The 17,327-nt window shown below is 44.0% G+C and overlaps 1 protein-coding gene across 2 annotated transcripts in view; it reads right to left on the bottom strand.

Moving 5' to 3' along the window:
• Positions 1-7,784, bottom strand: part of LOC115169007 (plexin-B1-like) — a 72,759-nt gene extending 64,975 nt beyond the window's left edge. For both annotated transcript variants that reach the window (XM_029724605.1, XM_029724606.1), the window contains exon 1: positions 7,333-7,784. The gene's annotated coding sequence lies outside the window, so the exon portion shown is untranslated. The remainder of the gene's footprint in view (positions 1-7,332) is intronic.
• Between the last annotated feature and the right edge of the window lie 9,543 nt (positions 7,785-17,327).

The following is a 17,327-nucleotide window of genomic DNA, read 5'->3' as shown; positions in this document are numbered from 1 at the left end:
ACCAATCCAATAGTCTATGTCTCTGGGGCCTAGAATACAGGTCTACACGACCAGTTGGAGTAGGATGAGGAGAAATGGCTAGACCAGCTGGCCAGAGCAAAAAAATCCCTAAGTTCCATTAATGCTCATGTTACATGTGAGCAGTTACTTTTTATTATCTCAGAACATACTGGTTTGCAACTGTCACTCTGGGAAACCCCCGACTTATACAGTGAGCATCCAGTTTCAAAAGTGCCAACAAATCACCCCTCGGTCAGCTTGTTCTCATGTTGAGAAAAGCAAAAGGGTTAGCCTACATCATTAAAGGGATACTTCCCAGAGTCAGATTAACTTGTGTTTACCATTTGTCTCTGTATTCAGTATGAAGGAAGTTAGAGGTAGTTTCGCAAACGTTCGCACAATAGTTAGCAATTGCCCTAGCACTAGTTAGCAACAGGCTTCATTAGAAAATGCATCGGCGACGTTGTACCCACGGTGAGGGTTTGCTTCTTCCCCAACCAAATGCCCTGGATTAACACAGAGGTTGGCGCTAAACTAAAGAGCAGGGCTACTGAACACAGAGCTATCGCAGACAACCCTGATGCTACGGCCGAAGACAGGAATAAGTACAAGAAGGCCCGCTATGACCTCCGCAGAGTCATCAAACGAGCAAAAGGAAAATATAGGAATAAGGTGGACTCATATTACACAGGCTTCGACGCCCACCACATGTGGCAGGGGCTACAGTCTGTTGCGGATTACAAAGGAAGACCCAACCATGATCTGCCCAACGATGCCCCTCTACCAGACGAACTCAATGCATTTTATGCACGCTTTGACAACATCAACAACAACATCAACCGCCCCAACAGATCCATCGATGACGCAATCTTAATTGCGCTCCACACTGCCCTCACCCACCTAAATAAGAGGAATACCTTTGGAGAATGCTGTTCTTTGACTACATCTCAGCGTTAAACACCATTATCCCCTCCAAGCTCGTCACCAAGCTTAGGACTCTGGGTCTGAACACCTCCCTCTGCAACTGGATCCTGGACTTTCTAACGTGCTGACCCCAGGTGGTGAGGGTAGGCAACAACACCTCCACCACGCTGACCCTTATCACAGGGGCCCCACAGGGGGTGTGTGCTTCGTCCCCTCCTGTACTTCTTGTTCACTCATGACCATGTGGCCACGCACGACTAACCCCATTATCAAGTTCACGAGTGGTAGGCCTAACACGAGTGGTAGGCCTGATCACCGGCGACGATGAGTCACCCTACAAGGAGGAGGTCAGTGTGGTGCTGGAGGATCAACGTCAGCAATACCAAGGAGCTGATTGTGGACTAAAGGAAACGGGGGGGGGGGGGGGGGGGGGGGGGCAAGCCTCCATACACATTGACAGGTCGGCAGTGGAACAGGTAGACAGCTTCAAGTTCCTCTGTGTCCAAATCACTAAAGACTTAAAATGGTTCAAACACACACGCACATTCATGAAGAAGGCACGAAAGTGCCTCTTCCCACTCAGGAGGTTGAAAAAGTTAGTCATAGGCCCTTAAATCCTGAAAAGGTTCTACAGCTGTACCATTGAGAGCATATTGACCGGCGGCATCACCGCTTAGTATGGCAATTGCACCACCCTGGATCGCATGGCACTACAGAGGGTTGTGCAGACAGCCCAGTATTTTACTGGGGCCAAGCTCACTGCCATCCAGGACCTCTATATCAGGCGGTGTGAAAAGAAGGCCCGGAAAATCATCAAGTCTGACACCAAGGCTCTTGAACAGCTTTGATCCCCAAGCAATACGACTGATAAATAGCTACACGGACCGAGTTTGACCTTTTATTTCAGTATTTGCACTGTCTCTATGCACACTCACAGAGCCCTACACACTCACACTGTCACACCAACACGCACAAACGCTCAACCCATCATTTGCTCACTCACAGATAATATGCACATTTATACTGATTCTACACACCTACACCCACTCACATGCAAGCTGCTGCTACTCTGTTTCATCTTATATCCTGTTGCCTAGTCTCCTTACCCCTATACATATCTACCTCCATCACTCCAGTATCCCTGCACATGTAAATATGGTATTGGAACTGACTTTAAATATTTCCTGTATATGGTATGCTTACTTACTGTATCTCTTATTTCTCGTGTTTTTTGGTTTTCTAGTAATACATCGTTATTGATTATTGCATTGTTGGGCTCTGTGTCTCCAAGAAAGACATTTCACTGTACTTGTGCATGTGACATTGAAACTTAAAACTTGAACTTCCGTGGTATCCATGAGTTCATTGGAGGCTGTGGAAGTAGATAATGGGTCAGCGGTCAAACGACCTCCACTCATCACTGTCAAATGCTCCCTGAAACATTTCAGCGAGCAAGCCTTTCTAATCGACCTGGCCCGGGTATCCTGGAAGGATATTGACCTCATCCCGTCAGTAGAGGATGCCTGGTTATTTTACAAAAAATGCCTTCCTCATCATCTTAAATAAGCATGCCCCATTCAAGAAATTTAGAACCAGGAACAGATATAGCCCTTGGTTCTCTCCAGACCTGACTGCCGTTAACCAACACAAAAACATCCTGTGGCGTTCTGCATTAGCATCGAACAGCCCCCGTGATATGCAACTTTTCAGGGAAGTTAGAAACCAATATACACAGGCAGTTAGAAAAGCCAAGGCTAGCTTTTTCAGGCAGAAATTTGCTTCCTGCAACACAAACTCAAAAAGGTTCTGGGACACTGTAACGTCCATGGAGAATTAGATCACCTCCTCCCAGCTGCCCACTGCACTGAGGATAGGAAACTCTGTCACCACCGATAAATCCACTATAATTGAGAATTTCAATAAGCATTTTTCTACGGCTGGCCATGCTTTCCACCTGGCTACCCCTACCGCGGTCAACAGCACTGCACCCCCCACAGCTACTCGCCCAAGCCTTCCCCATTTCTCCTTCTCCCAAATCCAGTCAGCTGATGTTCTGAAAGAGCTGCAAAATCTGGACACCTACAAATCAGCCGGGCTAGACAATCTGGACCCTTTCTTTCTAAAATTATCTGCCGAAATTGTTGCAACCCCTATTACTAGCCTGTTTAACCTCTCTTTCGTGTCATCTGAGATTCCAAAAGATTGGAAAGCAGCTGCTGTCATCCCCCTCTTCAAAGGAGGGGACACTCTTGACCCAAACTGCTACAGACCTATATCTATCCTACCCTGCCTTTCTAAGGTCTTCGAAAGCCAAGTCAACAATCATTTCGACCATTTTGAATCCCACCGCACCTTCTCCGCTATGCAATCTGGTTTCAGAGCTGGTCATGGGTGCACCTCAGCCACGCTCAAGGTCCTAAACAATATCGTAACCACCATCGATAAGAAACAGTACTGTGCTACCGTATTCATTCACCTGGCCAAGGCTTTCGACTCTGTCAATCACCACATCCTCGTCGGCAGACTCAATAGCCTTGGTTTCTCAAATGATTGCCTCGCCTGGTTCACCAACTACTTCTCTGATAGAGTTCAATGTGTCAAATCGGAGGGCCTGTTGCCCGGACCTCTGGCAGTCTCTATGGGGGTGCCACAGGGTTCAATTCTTGGGCCAACTCTTTTCTCTGTATACATCAATGATGTCGCTCTTGCTGCTGGTGAGTCTCTAATCCACCTCTATGCAGACGACACCATTCTGTATACTTCTGGCCCTTCTTTGGACACTGTGTTAACTACACTCCAGACGAGCTTCAATGCCATACAACTCTCCTTCCGTAGCCTCCAACTGCTCTTAAATACAAGTAAAACTAAATGCATGCTCTTCAACCGATCGCTGCCCGCACCTGCCCGCCCGTCCAGAGTAGTGATGGACGGTTCTTACTTAGAATATGTGGACAAAATATGTGTAAGCTCTCCTTCCAGACTCACATCAAACATCTCCAATCTAAAGTTAAATCTAGAACTGGCTTCCTATTTCGCAACAAAGCATCCTTCACTCATGCTGCCAAACATACCCTCGTAAAAAACTGACCATCCTACCGATCCTCAACTTCGGCGATGTCATTTACAAAATAGCCTCCAATACCCTACTCAATAAACTGGATGCAGTCTATCACATTGCCATCCATTTTGTCACCAAAGCCCCATATACTACCCACCACTGCGACCTGTACGCTCTCGATGGCTGGCCGTCGCTTCATAATCGTCGCCAAACCCACTGGCTCCAGGTCATCTACAAGACCCTGCTAGGTAAAGTCCCCCCTTATCTCAGCTCACTGGTCACCATAGCAGCACCCACCTGTAGCACGCGCTCCAGCAGGTATATCTCTCTGGTCACCCCCAAAGCCTATTCCTCCTTTGGCCGTCTCTCCTTCCAGTTCTCCGCTGCCAATGACTGGAACAAACTACAAAAATCTCTGAAACTGGAAACACTTATCTCTCTCACTAGCTTTAAGCACCAGCTGTCAGAACAGCTCACAGATCACTGCACCTGTACATAGCCCATCTATAATTTAGCCCAAACAACTACCTCTTCCCCTACTGTATTCATTTAGCCCCTTTGCACCCCATTATTTATATTTCTACTTTCTTCTACTACAAATCTACCATTCCAGTGTTTTACTTGCTATATTGTATTTACTTTGCCACCATGTCCTTTTTTTGCCTTTACCTCCCTTATCTCACCTCATTTGCTCACATTGTATATAGACTTATTTTTCTACTGTATTATTGACTGTATGTTTGTTTTACTCCATGTGTAACTCTGTGTTGTTGTATGTGTCGAACTGCTTTGCTTTATCTTGGCCAGGTCGCAATTGTAAATGAGAAATTGTTCTCAACTTGCCTACCTGGTTAAATAAAGGTGAAATAAAAAAAATAAAAAGGCCTCACTGCCAAAATCCCAAAGTATCCCTTTAACATTTCACTTATCAACCAAGTAGATATATCCTGTAGATGACAGCCTCCCTTCTATTGCTTGTAAAAAAAATTGTCACAAAGCAAGATTGAACGGCAGCTGCTGATTACGTTTTTTTTATTTTGTCCGTCTGAGAGGTCCTAGTGCCTTCAACGTTTGATCTTCTCAAATCAAAATTGCATTTGTCTCGTACACATATTCTGCAGATGTTATCACAGGTGCAGCGAAATGCTTATGTTTCTAGCTCCCACAGTGCAGTAATACCTAACAGTATAAAACAACACACAAATCCCAAAAATATCAGAACGAGCAATGTCAGAGTCCAGAATAAAAATATAAAATACATTTATATAATGGTATGAATCGAGAGTACATGAATTGAAGGTGTGTACAGCAGTAGTTATATAGGATGAGCCTTGATTAGAATACAGTATATACATATGAAGTGGGTAGAACAATATGTAAACATTATTAAAAAGTGACCAGTGTTCAATGACTACGAACATAGGGCAGCAGTCTCTAAGGTGCAGAGTAGAGTACCGGGTGGTAGCCTGCTACTTATAGTGACTAAGGTTCAGGGCAGGGTACCGGAAGGAGGCTGGCTAGTGGTGACTGGAGGCCGGCATGTTCATTCCTGTTACCTGAAAACTTGATATAGGCCTCTGGGCCAAATAGTCAGACAGTTTTAAGACATGAGCGAAAGCACACAGCAATCCAAATCTGAGAGTTATCCCCGGTGGTGTCTTTGCCAGCCAAGGAAAGTGAGCCCACAGGTCTCAACCAATCAGATGGCAGGGTTTTTAGCGGAAGCAAAGATGGTGTTGGTGGTAGCCACCCACACAAATGTAAAAGCCTTTTACCAGACATTGTGTTGAAGACATACTACTGGGAATGAGACTGTATTCCCCCTTGCCAACAAATCACATCCCCCACTCTATTGCAAAGTGATCTGAGGGTAATGTGATATTGTGCTCATGGAAAAAGCACTTGGACTAGCAGATGGCCTGCTATTCAAGAATGTCCGTCTGGGTTTTGAACAGCAAAACAAGTGAAAGTGTAAGCGCTTGAAGGTCATGCCCATGGCCATTTTACTACAAAGTCTTCCTGTAATGAAGTTACTGGGCTAGGGTAAGATGCTGGATAATCAAAACCCTAATCCAACGTAATCAAATTACATCTGATCAGCCAATACACCTAGAAAAAGGTTGTCCTTTGGTATACAAAAATATATAGAAATCTGGTTTTGTTTATTGCACTTCCGGATTATCTACACAAGGTAGGAAAGTGAAAACCGACTGGGGTGGGAAAGAATGAAAGCACCATCTCAATAGGGTTTATTAGGTGCAAAACAGGATTTTGGGGGATTTTAAACAAAGCCTCTCCTAGCCTGATCACAGCTGAAAACATAGCATGTGATCCTTTATAAACGTTGGCCACTGTATGAATAAAGTTTGACTATTACACAATAATTTCCTACAGTAGAAAGAAAAAGAAAGGGAGTGGCTATTTTAAAAAAAGATACACTTCCACTGTTAGGCTATAACTGCAGAACCTGTTAAAAGATAAGACCAAACTTTTTCAGAGTCACACCTAGGCAAACATACAGATATGTACAAATTCAACTGATTTTGCCAATGGCAAGTTGTAAGCTAATTTCAAAGGGGGAACAACAGCTTTAGACAGCTAGAAAGAGGATGTGTCTGTATCCAAAAGATTATGACAGCAGCTGAAAATGGCATTTGAAAGAAATCACACAACACATCCAGTTACAGTATCTATATCAGGTGACAGTGGAGCCCAACCGTGTCGGCTGGATCATCATCTCAACAATCCCTACATGTGGGAGAAGGAGAATGGCATGCCGGCAGCTTTACTTGCATAATGCCAAAAAGTGGTGGTGGTACATCAATAGTTTGTCTGATAATTGCCAAATGATAGTCAGACAATACACAAACAAAACATTTGTTTTGATGGTCTATGCCTAGACAATTTGAACAACGACCCCAAGTGGAATAATCACACTAGACAACTGTCTCCACTGAGCAATTGTATATAATACACCCATACGCAAAACCATTTTTTATTTCAAGGATACCTTCCTTCGGTGCAGGGGTTAGTGTTAAAAACGTTTAACAAAAGGGTCATGGACAAATAAAGACGTATTGAGTGATATTACATTTGACTTGGACTTGTTTTTTGACAACATAGGAACTTTTAAAGTATTGCAACAACGTAATACACTATTGCACCTTCCCATCTTAAAAATCTATGGAATGAGGTTACATTTGAAACTCTAGCCCGTAATTTGTTTCATTCAACGTAGTCTGAATTGTCGCATTTGTTTCTCCTCTAGGTTATAATTTTTATTAGGCACTAAAAACAACTTTAAGTACATTTTTGTTTAAAAAGGCACTCAAATCAAACTGTATTCTTACCTTAAAAAAGTAAAGCGATACGATGTCACGGAGTTTCGGTTTGAGCTCCCCGGCGTTATTAGCGAGAGAAAAGTATCTGTTCTCCGTCCAAATGCAGGACCGTTATTTCCAGCTAATCCAAATGCAAATTGGTTGACAAATTACTCTAAAAACGTGCGTTTACTTGACTGCCCCTTCCTATTCTTTACCGAGCAGCACTGTGTCAGTTGTCGTATGGTACATTCGTTGTCTTTGAGGATCGCCACAGCTGACAAGCCGCTTGGTTTGCGCACCGGGAGTTCAGAGGAACAGTTACTACAACGGACAAGCTCAAGCTGAGTGGCAGACTTGTTTTTAGGCATATCTGGGAGTGGGCAACTTATTTTGTGGAAGCGCAATTGCTTCGTCCCGCAGTGAGCCATTGTTCACAGACAAGCAAGAAGCGCAATAAATTAATGACATCGTCGAACTTTCACAAAAACAAGCTAAATACTTGAAATAATGGATAATTTTATCCTCATTTTAATTATATTCGTTTTATAATGATTTAGCAAATTCCCATACGTAGGCCTATCCCCTGCCCAAAACATAAGTGTTACTACCACAAACATATTTAGTTATTAACAACAAAGAATGGTATAAATTCAGTTCCAGGTGGTAATACAAGAGGAAATTCAATGACAGCATCGCCTCAAAATCTGTATGTAGAGCTATGTGATATGAGCCTCCTCTGGTGGTTGCCAGTGGGACTGAAAGCACAGTTACACAAAAAAAATAACCTAACGTACCAGCCGAGGAAAAAACAAAACAAACAGATTTGATTACCACTCATAATTGTATAGCATGTCTTTCATTCTTTACTTGTGTAGGAACCATTTTTGTCTCCTACTTATGTGTTTTTGTCTTGCGTTGTCATTGTATATTACACTTAATTTGTTGCCTGAAGACTCAAACTGAATTCTTCCGCTGCTCTGTTTTGCTACATGCTTCAGTGTGACTGACATCATCTAAGTCAAATTTTGTATAACACCACTCATGTCAAAATGAGGGGTGTTGTACAAAATAAAGTCATCGGTGATTGGATCATTTCTAACCAATCAGAGTATCAAAGCCAATGACACATTTTCAAAATACTGCTTTAACCATGTGTGTTCTAGCTCTGGCCCAACCCATCAACTTCTGGGACCAATCAGAATGGTTAGAATGTGTTTGTGTTCTAGATGTCATCTGGGAGGTACTGTGGGATTCTTTGCGGAGAAGAAACTGAGGGATTTCGATTAATCTGGACACACTTCGATCTGTCATTGCCCATCCAACTAGAGGGGTCACTACAGACCCTGGTTCAATTCTGGGCTAGTATCACATTTGGCTGTGATTGGCGGTCCCATAGGGCGGCGCACAATTGGTCCAGCAATGTTAGGGTTTGGACGGGGTAGGCCGTCATTGTTAATAAGAATATGTTCTTAACTGACTTGCCTATTTAAATTAAAGTTTAAAAAAAAATGAATAAAAAAAAAAGACAGCGCTTTCAATCCTGGGGAAACTGTCTAGGAACTACCTCAACAGACCAAAATGGGTTCCTGCTACTGTCATTGTTCAGACTGGTCCTGTGTCCCACACTGTCCAGACTGCAGAGGACTTCATCTGGAAAAGACACACAGATAAGTTACTGTTAAGTACTGTGAGTGGTCCAGAACTGTTACCGGGTGACATCCTGTCCCAGCAGTCGTCACCTAGGGGCTCACAGTCACCTTTTCAGGACTGTTGTTCATAATGGGGGCAATTTAAGAAGGAGTGGAGGAGATGTTGTGTATTGGGGTTGTGCTGCAGAGCATCATGGGAGTTGTGGTATGTTGAGATGAGCACGTTCAAGATAAATGGTTGAACTGAATTCTTGTCTCCAATCTCATTATTATTGAATTGTTATAAAGACGTGATTATGAAACCCACGAGACATAACAAGTATGTTGGCTGACTATAACATTTTATCCTGATACATTAATAAATACGTACTGTGTTAATTATGTCATGTTTAACTGCCTAAAATATCCACTGTAGTTTGCATAGACCACAGGCAAACTGATGAAAAACTGGTAGCTAGCTAGCTACCCACAAAGGCTGATAATTATGAAATTACAAGCTAGCTATTGATTTATGTAGTTATCTGGTTTTGTCTGTATTGGTCAAAGGTAATGCAGTAGCACTGAGTGTGCAGTGCTTGAAATGTAATTTTTGACGCTTTCTCCACACTCTCGTCTTCACAAGACCGTACTTAATAGAACGTCCTTGGAGAGAGGAGCACGAACACCCAGTGACACATGTCATTACATGCAGCATCCAATCTACAGGCACGTCAGGGGGGATGGCATTGTCTCACATCAGATAGAGCGACTGCCATCTGCGCTGGCTCCTGGCAAGTGCATGTAGCATTAGAATGACGCCATCTGACATGAGACAATGGGGGAGGGTTCTAGAAATGTAACGTCCAGTAACATGCAGGCGTGGCTTCCAGCGCCTACATTTATTGGCTGTTAATTATTTTTTTTACATTTTATTGTTTCACCTTTATTTAACCAGTTAGGGTAGTTGAGAACAAGTTCTCATTTACAACTGCGACCTGGCCAAGATAAGACAAAGCAGTGCGTCACAAACAACAACACAGAGTTACACATGGAATAAACAAACGTACAGTCAATAACACAATAGAAAAAAATCTGTATACAGTGTGTGCAAATGACGTAAGATTAGGGAGGTAAGGCAATAAATAGGCCGTAGTGGCGAAGGAATTACAATTTAGCAATTAAACACACATAGATGTGCAGAAGATTAATGTGCAAGTAGAGATACTGGGGTGCAAAGGAGCAACAAAAAAAAATTATAATAACAATATCGGGATGAGGTAGTTGGATGGGCTATTTACAGATGGGCTATGTACAGGTGCAGTGATCTGTGAGCTGCTCTGACAGCTGATGCTTAAAGTTAGTGAGGGAGATATGAGTCTCCAGCTTCAGTGATTTTTGCAATTCGTTCCAGTCATTGGCAGCAGAGAACTGGAAGGAAAGGCGGCCAAAGGAGGAATAGGCTTTGGGGGTGACCAGTGAAATATACCTGCTGGAGCACGTGCTACTGGTGGGTGCTGCTATGTTGACCAGTGAGCTGAGATAAGGCGGGGCTTTACCTAGCAAAGACTTATAGATGACCTGGAGCCAGTGGGTTTGGCAACGAATATGAAGGGAGGGCCAGCCAACGAGATCTTACAGGTCGCAGTGGTGGGTAGTATATGGGGCTTTGGTGACAAAACGGATGGCACTGTGATAGACTTGCATCCAATTTGCTGAGTAGAGTGTTGGAGGCTATTTTGTAAATGACATCGCCGAAGTCGAGGATTGGTAGGATAGTCAGTTTTACGAGGGTATGTTTGGCAGCATGAGTGAATGCTGTTTTGTTGCGAAACAGGAAGCTGATTTTAGATTTAATTTTGGATTGGAGATGCTTAATGTGAGTCTGGAAGGAGAGTTTACAGTCTAACCAGACACCTAGGTATTTTTAATTGTCCACATATTCTAAGTAAGAACCGTCCAGAGTAGTGATGCTGGACGGGCGGGCAGGTGCGGGCAGCGATCGGTTGAAGAGCATGCATTTAGTTGTACTTGTATTTAAGAGCAGTTGGAGGCCACTGAAGGAGAGTTGTAAAGCACTGAAGCTCGTCTGGAGGTTAGTTATCACAGTGTCCAAAGAAGGGTCAGAACTATACAGAATGGTGTTGTCTGCGTAGAGGTGGATCAGAGACTCACCAGCAGCAAGAGCGACATCATTGATGTATACAGAGAAAAGGGTCAGCCCGAGAATTGTACCCTGTGGCACCCCAATAGAGACTGCCAGATGTCTGGACAACAGGCCCTCCGATTTGACACACTGAACTCTGTCTGAGAAGTAGGTGTTGAACCAGGCAAGGCAGTCATTTGAGAAACCAAGGCTGTTGAGTCTGCCGATAAGAATGTAGTGATTGACAGAGTCGAAAGCCTTGGCCAGGTCGATGAATATGGCTGCACAGTATTGTCTTTTATCAATGGCAGTTATGATATCGTTTAGGACCTTGAGCGTGGCTGAGGTGCACCCATGACCAGCTCGGACGCCAGATTGCATAGCGGAGAAGGTACGGTGGGATTTGAAATGGTCGCGATCTGTTTGTTAACTTGGCTTTCGAAGACCTTAGAAAGGCAGGGTAGGATAGATATAGGTCTGTAACAGTTTGGTCTAGAGTATCTCCCACTTTGAAGAGATTTCCAATATTTGGGGATCTCAGACGATACAAAAGAGAGGTTGAACAGGCTAGTAATAGGGGTTGCAAAAATTGCGGCGGATCATTTTAGAAAGAGAGGGTCCAGATTGTCTAGCCAAGCTGATTTGTAGGGGTCCAGATTTTGCAACTCTTTCAGAACATCAGCTAACTGGATTTGGGTGAAGGAGAAATGGGGGATGCTTGGGCAAGTTGCTGTGGGGGTGCAGGGCTGTTGAACGGGGTTGGGTTAATCTAGCCGTTTCGGCTAATATAAACTTCTGCAGACTTCCAAAGGAGCAACAACGTGATTTGGAGGTATGGTAACGCAAGACTAACTCAGGGAGATAACTGAAATTACAATTACAATGGTTTTCAATGAGGAACATTTGGAATTTAAATAAGAATTTGGTTTGCTTTCTGAATTGACTGGAATTTAAATGGAATTGACCCCAACCCTGGAGTGCATTCAGTTCGGATCAATATTTCCTACCGTAAGTTTGTACTGAACTACACGTTTTCCCAAAACGGTGCTCACTGTTCTTTTGAGGTATATTTACTCCCGTTTGGTGGGTGTGGCCTGATCTATATAGGTGTGACCATTTGAAATCGCAAAACTCATGCAGCACACCTCCTTACACAATCACCCTCTGGGCCACCATAATCACATCATTCTCCAACTGGTTTTTTAGTGCAGTACTGTTTCCGTTGAATTAAACGATGAACACCACTCTGTCATATTGAATGCACCCCACGTATGCACAGGTACGGAGAGCATGTAGTCAAAGAGAGTAAACGACCCACTCCCAAATAGACCCCTAAACCCTACACCCTAATCTGAGAGGATTTTACAGGTGTAAGCAATATCCCACTGGGCACACACTGGTAGAATCAACGTTGTTTCCATGTAATTTCAATGAAATTACGTTGAACCAATATGGAATAAACGTTGAATTGATGTATGTGCCCAGTGGGATGGTAATAGCTCCACCTTGCCCTCTAAGAGGCTCGGTGGAAGTTTCACCATATTGCTTATAACAAATCAAATCCTCTCAGACCTCCACAAATGCCTAGGATGTAGTGCTTAGGGGTCCATTTTGGGTTGGGCCCTTCTTTGAATCTGTGCCATAATGGCTTCTGTGACAGCATGGGCAGCGCCATTGAGGGGTTTCTTCACTTTAAAGTAGCCAATTGCTTCTGCTGCTGCTTCTGCGAGTCGGTAAACAAATTTAAAGGGTGCATACTGCCACCTGTAGTGTGTTGTCTGAACAGGTATAAAAGCAAAGGTTGGTGATTTACTGCCTCCTACAGTTATGGAATGTTTTCTCAGGAGAATAATTAATTTGCTGAGCCTTCCTGATGACCTGGATGGAATTATGTGATCCCTCCTTAACCCATAGGAAGTCCCTCCAAGTTGACTAAAATAGCTTTGGGGTGCTAGAGCTGTCTATCTCTGTCTATGGTATACATACAGGTTTAAAATCTCTGTGATACAGTTCTTACAGTGCTCACTGTAACACCTTGGAAAAATAATAATAATTGAAATAACTGATTGGATTTATAAAGTGCCTTTCCACCTACAGTCAATGCTCAAAGTTCAATAAAAAGTGCCTACAATGTTTAGATCTGCCTTTATGGAATTAACCTATTGGTATATTTTTATCTTAGCTGCTAATAATCGGACAAAACAAAAGGCCCAACCAAAGATGGACATTTGAAAAATGGTTGTTTTGCACGTATGAACACATTTTGCAATCCCACATGTCCCACAAAACTACTTTTCAGATAATCACACATGACATTGAAAAAGATTATACTTTCTGGAATCCAGCTTTATCTTAATCTATTCATCTTTTTCCCATTTTACAGTGCCTGGACTCATTAAGGGCCTCTTAAGGATTAGTCCCTTTTATAAATTTTTGCCTAAAATGACATACCCAAATCTAACTGCCTGTAGCTCAGGCCCTGTCACGGGTGTCGTAGGGTGTAGACCAAAACGCAGCGGGAAAATGTATACTCACTTTCTTTTTTATTTAGGACAAAGAAGGAAAATCAAAACAAACACGTATACAAAAACACAACGACGATTAACAGACCTGTAAGACATGAAGCTATACACGGAAACAAACAATCTCCCACAAAATCCAATGACAAACACACTCCTAAATATAGGACCTTCAATCAGAGGCAACGATAGACAGCTGCCTCCAATTGAAGGCCCCAATCCCCATTACAAAACATAGAAATACAAACACCTAGACAGAACATAGAAATAAACTAACATAGAACGATAACCCAAAAACCCCGGAATACATAAATCAAGTACCCCTCTACATAGACAACCACCCCGAACCATATAAACCAAATACCCCCTCTACATGAACACATACACACCCAGAACCACAAAACAAATACCCCCTGCCACGTCCTGACCAAACTATAAGAACAAATAACCCCTTTACTGGTCAGGACGTGACAGTACCCCCCCCCCCCCCAAAGGTGCCTACCCCGGATGCACATTACAAAAAAAAACCTGCAAAAATAAACACCTTACTCAAGGGAGGGAAGGGAGGGTGGCTGCCGTCACCGACGGCTCCCGTGCTACACCCCCCCCAACAGTGGAGGTGGCTCAGGCTCAGGCCTTAGTCCCCTACCTGACCAATCCACCCCCACTGAATACCTTTGCCTGAGGCCATTCACTCTAGACCCTGGACTGGACTCTGGGAGCTCCGGACTGTATGACGACTCTGGGAGCTCCGGACAGTGGGCCGTCTCTCCTGGTTCCGGACAGTGGGCCGTCTCTCCTGGTTCCGGACACTCTGGACGAGGCACTGTTACCGGACACTCTGGACGAGGCACTGTTGCCGGAAGTTCTGGACGAGGCACTGTCGCCGGAAGCTCAGGACTGGGCTGACGCACTGGAAGCCTGATGCATGGAGCTGGTAGTGGAGGTACCAGACTGGGGACACGCACCTCAGGGCTAGTGCGGGGAGCAGGAACAGGACGAGTTGGACTGGGCTGACGCACTGGAAGCCTGGTGCGTGGTGCTGGTTTAGGAGACGCCAGACTACGCACCTCAGGGTCAGCACGAGAAGCAGGAACTGGATACATCGGGACATGGGTAAGCACTGGAGGTCTGGAGCGCACCTCTTGCACAACCCGTCCTGGCTGGATGGAAATAGCAGCCCTGCACGAGCGGAGTGCTGGTACAAGACGAACTGGGCTGTGCAGAGGCCTGATGGTTGCCGTGCGTAGAGCAGGCGTAGGGTAGCCTGGGCCTAGGAGGCGCACTGGTGGCCAGATGCGCTGTGCAGGCATCCTCCTTCCCGGCTGGATGCCTACTCTAGCACGGCACTTGCGAGGGGCTGGGATCGCTTGCACCGGACTGTGCGTGCACATGGGCGAGATCGTGCGCACTTCCGCATACTCCGGCTCTCTCCACTCCAAATGCTTCCCATAATAAGCACGGGGAGCTGGCTTAGGGCTCACCCTTGGCCCAGCCAAACTACCCGTGTGCCCCCCCAAAAAAAAATCTTGGGGGTGCCTCTCGTGCTTCCCCATCGGCGCGTACAAAGCTTCATACCAGCGCCGCTCCGCCTTGGCTGCCTCTATCTCCTCCGATGGGCGACGATATTCCCCAGCCTGGTGCCATGGTCCAGCCCCGTCCAGAATTTCCTCCCATGTCCATGATTCCACTGGGCTCTGTTGCTGCTCCCTCCTCCGCTGCTTGGTCCGTGTTTGGTGGGAGATTCTGTCACAGGTGTCGTAGGGTGTAGACCAAAACGCAGCGGGAAAATGTATACTCATCTTCTTTTTTATTTAGGACAAAGAAGGAAAACCAAAACGTATACAAAAACACAACGACAATTAACAGTCCTGTAAGGCATGAAGCTATACACGGAAACAATCTCCCACAAAATCCCATGACAAACATACTCCTAAATATAGGACCTTCAATCAGAGGCAACGATAGACAGCTGCCTCCAATTGAAGGCCCCAATCCCCATTACAAAACAGAAATACAAACGCCTAGACAGAACATAGAAATAAACTAACATAGAACGATAACCCAAAAACCCCGGAATACATAAATCAAATACCCCTCTACATACACAACCACCCAGAACCACATAAAACAAATACCCCCTGCCACATCCTGACCAAATTATAAGAACAAATAACCCCTTTACTGGTCAGGACGTGACAGGCCCTGAAGCGAGGATATGCATATTCTTGGTAACATTTGAAAGCAAACACTTGAAAGTTTATGGAAATGTGAAAGGAATGTAGTATAATATAAAACAATAGATCTGGTAAAAGATAATACAAAGAAAAAACCAACCGTTGTTTTGTATTTTTTGTACCATCATCTTTGAAATGCAAGAGAAAGGCCATAATGTGTTATTCCAGCCCAGGTGCAATTTAGATTTTGGCCACTAGATGGCATCCGTGTATGTGCAACGTGTTAGACTGATCCAATGAACCATTGCATTTCTGTTCAACATTTTGTATCAAGACTGCCCAAATGTGCCTAGTTTATTAATAACTTTCATGTTCAATATTGTGCACTCTCCTCAAACAATAGCATGGTATTATTTCACTGTAATATCTACTGTAAATTTGACAGTGCAGTTCGATTAACACTAATTTAAGCTTTCTGCCAATATCAGATATGTCTATGTCCTGGGAAATGTTCTTGTTATTTACAACCTCATGATAATCGCATTAGCCTACGTTAGCTCAACCGTCCTGTGGAAGGGACACCGATCCTGAAGAAGTTTTAATAATGTAATGGACTCAGAATTTTCTGCCCTTTTTTCCATCCCACTTGACTAGAGGAATGTAATGTAGGCCTATTTGACAGTGTCACATCTGCTCCCGCTCCCCCTCTCAGGTGCTCGAGGTCACCAGTTCACTCATCATTACGCACGCCTTCCACCATCGTTACGTGCACCTGCGCTTAATTATGGGACTCACCTGGACTCAATTATGTCATTTACCTCGCCTATATCTGTCACTTCCTCAGTTTCATTCCCGAGTCAGCATTGATGTTATGTTTTTCCTGTCCAGACGCTGTTCTTGTTTTGTTTCATATTTATTTATTATTAAATCCACGCCCTGTACTTGCTTCTCGTCTCCCAGCGTCTGTCGTTACAGAACCGTTACAGACAGAGTGCCCTGCAGTATGCTTGCTTTATGCCCAATACATCTGTCCCTCACTCTGGCTGCTGGTCATTCAATCTGAGCATTCAGATGAGAAAATTTGAGCTAGCTTTGAATCATAAACCTTTTGTATTGACCAATATTTTTGCCAGGAGGGTCTATAGGATGCCCATATTCCACTAATGGTAAGAACAAGATAGATATCCCTTAGCAAATAATTTAATGGGGTCAGACAAAGTTGGAGGGTCTTATAACGTATCTATGGTTTTTACAGTAGCCTTCAAGTTGTAATACACAACAGATACTAGTTACAGTTTTTGATTGGTCCATGGTTGGTAGTACAGAAAACTTAGATGAATACTATACTGAAAGTGTGATCTGTGTGACTGCTTTACTCTGTGTGCAGTCTGTGCATGACTTTGACCTCTACAGAGGCATTTAGCAGGAACAAGAAGCCCTATTAATACCGGATTTCACAAACCAACTCAATCCTTTTTTTACACATCTGATTGAACAGAAGAGTAAGAGGAATTTGGCAGCTCTTTGTAGTATTTGGAATGGTGCTACAAAAAGA

This window comes from Salmo trutta, chromosome 30 (genome assembly GCF_901001165.1).
Source record: "Salmo trutta chromosome 30, fSalTru1.1, whole genome shotgun sequence".
NCBI lineage: Eukaryota > Metazoa > Chordata > Actinopteri > Salmoniformes > Salmonidae > Salmo > Salmo trutta.
The sequence above is the reverse complement of the archived record's forward strand: the minus strand, read 5'-3'. Positions and strand labels throughout refer to the sequence as shown.